Genomic DNA, 4,682 nt, shown 5'->3' with positions numbered 1-4,682 from the left:
TATAGTAAGAGATTAAAAAGGCTCATGAACAAATATATAATTGTATAACATTACAGATACTTTTCAGAGGTATCAATAATGTCTACCTTTTAGTATCTAAATTTAGCTTAGAAATGCTCTTGAAATGTAGAAAGAGAGTCCTAGAAGAGTGACATTGCATTGTAAAATAGGTCTGAGTTTCATCAGTAAGTCAGTAAATGAGTTACCTTCCTAAGATTCAGTTTTCTCTGTGTAAAGTAGATTGTTACAACTGAGCTGGGAGTTTGTGACATGGATTTGAAACGTACGAAATCAATTCTAGTACCTTGTGGGCCCTCACACTGTAATCATCGTCATTGTTACCCCTGCTAACACACTTTTGTTTTTAATGTCGTTATTTTGTTGTTTCTGTTGTTTTTATTCCTATTATTATTGTTTTTTTTTTTCTGACCAAGGATGCATTTGCAGAAAGGGCTCAGAGTAACACTTTGCAGCTTTATGTGTCTGGGGGTATGGTACTGTATTCCAAGCAATTACTGAAATCAAGCAATAATGGGAGAAGGGCATTAGTTTCATGTATATGTCCATTTATCAAATATTTATTAATCATGAACTAGATACCATATATCTCATGGTGAGTAAAAGAGATCCATTTCTTGCCCTTAAGGAATTTATAATCTATTTGGAGAGAATAAAATTAATCAGATAATCCCACAAATATATGTAAAATTGTAAATGCATTAAGTGCTAATGAAGAGTGGGACATGGTAGATGAGAGCTCATAGGAAATTTTTGTGGTCAGGGAATTCGGAGCTCAGTGGAGCACCAGAGGCTCTACAGAGAGCAAACTCCATCAGCCATAAATGTCATAGATCTGCTTCCGAGTCCCACCAATGCATCTCTGTCCAGTTGACATTCCTAAGCAAATTTATAAATCTAGAATCATCTCACAGTTAAAATGCATCTTAGGTCTACGGCTGTGCCACCCTGAACCTGCCCGATCTTGTCTGATTTTGGAAGCTAAGCAGGGTTGGGCCTGGTTAGTACTTAGATGGGAGACCACCTAGGAATACCAAGTGCTGTAGGCATTAAAAAAAAATGCATCTTAGGAAAATACCTTGCCGTATTTTGTGAAAATTTGAAGAGAATTTGCTAGAATTTAGAACCATGTAAACATGGCTATAAATGTGTTACTGTCCAACAACTATACTTCATAGTCAAGTAATCCACAGGTTAGCATAAGAAGAAATATGCTAATATTGATGTTAGCTATTAATGAAACAGTTATATCAAATATGATGGTATTGGCTTATATGGTTGTTGTTTTTTTCATTATTTTCCTGTTCACATTAGAAAAAGTTATCTTTTACATCTAACCTTGTAGTGAATGATCATATGGTCTCTCACCAACACTTATTAAGCAACCACTATGGGATAGACACGAAAAACTTCAGAGAAACTCAGACAAATAACAAACGTATAGGCAAAGTGATCTTTAGGAAACTCCCATTCATATACCAACAGACTTGCAAGTAAATAACTACAAGATAAAATATTTTAACAAAGTATATGGTATAATGACAACAAAAGTGACCGTGATGATCAAATTTCCCTGGGAGAAAGGGAAAGGGAGGAAACAATAAAATTAAAAAATAAAAAGACACTATTTCCGGGTCATGAAGAATAAATATGCATTTGCCTAATACACAAGTGTAGACACATCTATTCTAGAAAGGAGAAATGGCCTGTAAAAGGCATTGTAGTGAAAAATATGGCTTATTTGGGGGAATATAAAAATTTGTAATTACTGAAGCAAAAAGTTTTAGGGTAGAATTAACAGTAAGTTTGAGGGGAGACAAGATAATGAGTCTGGATGATAACAGAGGGGCAGAAGCAAATTGTAATGTATATATGCACATATATATGTACACATTTCAAATAATATATTTCTATATTTTATATTTTATATAAAATATGTTTATCTGTCTCCATACTCTCTAGAAAGTATCATAAATATTAATCGGGAGTAAAGAAATGAGGACTTCTGGACTTAGCTTTTCCACTGTTCTCTGTATTATTATTTTTAGAAAACTAAAGGAGATACGTTTTGGTCAGAATAACATTTAATGGCTATAAAATAACCTTATGTGGACTGTGTGCTTCTTTAAGTGGAAAACCTGAGAAACACAGTTGTAAATGGTATAAAAATCTGCTTCGAGATCATCTGCTCCTTTGGAAAAGGACTGAGAGAACTCTAAGTGGAAAATGTGTTACAGTTCTAGGGGTCAGAGGGGACCTCTATTCAAGGCAGTTTTGAGGAGATTTGTGCTCTCATGGAGTGGATAAAGGGTTCCTGATGTTAGAGCTTGCAGAGGAAAGCAGAATGCTGTGCCTAAGAACACAGGCTCTGGCATTAGACAGACTTAGCTTTATGGAGCATTCCCAAAGGTGTTAGACTTCTTGGGTTTTGGACTTCTTGCCTCGGCTTAGCATCCACTTACTCAACCCTGATGGATTAATTTAAAGGAATTGAAATAGAGCAGACAAGTTTCATTTGAAAACGTTTGAGCTTTTTTAAAAGAGAGGTTTTTTTGGGGTGGAATGGTGACTCTCAAGTAGACTGACAACTATATTACTCTTCTGACCTTCAGGCGTTTCTCCAGTCACTTCCGTGGCAAGCGAGCCCAACATGACTTACTCTTCTTTGCAATCCTCTTACGCTGGTTTCTCTGGAGCTTCCTTTCTTCATCATTGGCAATTTTAGTGATACCAGTGGATGGAATAAAGACACATCTGTGCCCCTTTAATCTTTCAGTTTCTGTTGCACAAAGTTTTAGACAGCAGTATCAAAATCAGTCCACCTAGAAGTTCTAGAATAGATCCTCAATTAAAGTAAGTCCTGGGGTAATTAGATGAGAAAATTGGAATCACAAGAGGCTAGAGTGAATGTGATCACATCAACCTCTAGTTATTTAATATATTATATATGTTAGAAACTTAACCTGTAGAATGACTGATTTACCTGGCAACCAAGCACAGTTGGCATTAACTACTCCTTATAGTGGGAAGACCAAGCTAAAGATGTCAAGATCAACACTGGGTCCAAAATTACACCCAGGTAAGAACTACAATCTGTTCTAATTTCAGCAATGACCATACTGATATTTGTGATCATATAAGGCAAAGAAAATATTTATTGAACACTTTCTTTTACTTTAGATGTTCTTCTAGCCTTCTACATGAATTATCTCTTTTACAAAAATCACCAAGACACATACTATTTTTATTATTGTGAATTTACAAACAAGAAACTGAAGCCCTGAAGGCTTATCTTGCATAAGTGAGCTCTCAGGTGGAGAGCCAGAGGAGAGAAAGAGCAATTAGGGGGACCATTTTATAAACTATATAAATGTCTACCAATGTACTGTATACTTGAAACTAATAATAAAATAAACTTTTTAAATAAAAGTAGTGAGTAACTGAGGTTATATTCAAACCCATACAATCTGATTCCAAAGCTCATACCCTTAACCTAGAAATTATCCTCTTTCATCCAGGTAGATAGAATGCAAACTATGTTGCACTGCAAATAAACATTATAATAGTTAAATTATCTCCCTATTCTATTTTTATATCTAAAGATTCTGTAAAGAATAGTGGCAAGAGCTGAAGAGATTTGCCCACGTTAAAAATAATTGTTAACTGACAAACCGCAATTAGGATCCAAGTGCTCTGACACTCAGTCTAGAATTATTTATCTGGTCTCATATCAATGGTACAGAAGACAAGTAGAAAATATTCAGTATGTAGAATTCATTTGATTTAATTTTTTACAAATGGTGGAACTGTATTTGAATGTAGCTCAAAGAGACAAAAGAATACATATAGTTTCAAAATACTTCACTGTTCTATGTATGAAACTCATTGTTTTCACATTTTCTATTCTGTATTGCATATATATTTTGAGAATAATTGCAGGTTGAACTTAGACAATTTCTCTTTTTTCTCTTTGTGATTACAGCAAAAATGCCTATGCACTGCCTCTTTATTATTTTAAGAGAGTGACAACTTTTCATATCTGTTTGAGCCTTTAAGGGTAGGGTGAGGATTATTTAATCAGCACATTCGTGTGATGATGGCTTAGACAGCCTTCAATTTGTATCAAGTAGGCTAGTCACAGTCTGTTCAAACTGGACAAATTTTTTATGTGAGTTGAAAATTATAAAATGGTTTGACTCACGTATCCAATTGCTAAAGGAAATAAATGTATTTATTGAGGAAATATTATATGTCAGGAGCTGGACATACTATACGAACTCACTGTTTAAATTTTGCTTGCACTGTCATATTAGTGCTAACCACATAATTAAGTGCATGGGGGTAGGAATAGATGGGATGATCACATCCTGATAATGTTAGCAAGGCAATAGAGGAAAGAATAGCAGTCTTGAGACCAGGAGATTCAGTTCTGCATTCAACCTCTACTTACTGCGTGACCGTCGGCAGATCATTTAACCTCTCTCATTCTTGCCTCTTTTGTGAAATAGGCACATTTTTTGTGTGTAATGTAGTGTGACTCCTCTGACTAGAAATGGGTGCACTACCCACTGTGCCAATGATGCTACTTCTGCCTGCAGCATTTCTGTATTGTCAGCATCTCCACTCATCAAATACTTTGTTATTTTTATATCAAACTCTTGTAG

The 4,682-nt window shown here is 35.1% G+C and overlaps 1 pseudogene; it reads left to right on the top strand.

The window, feature by feature from the left end:
* Positions 1-948: 948 nt before the first annotated feature.
* On the top strand, positions 949-1,067 carry LOC120590596 (uncharacterized; annotated as a pseudogene).
* Positions 1,068-4,682: the final 3,615 nt, after the last annotated feature.

This window comes from Pteropus medius, unplaced genomic scaffold (assembly GCF_902729225.1).
Source record: "Pteropus medius unplaced genomic scaffold, Ma_sr-lr_union100, whole genome shotgun sequence".
Lineage (NCBI taxonomy): Eukaryota > Metazoa > Chordata > Mammalia > Chiroptera > Pteropodidae > Pteropus > Pteropus medius.
This window is presented reverse-complemented; position numbering and strand designations above follow the sequence as displayed.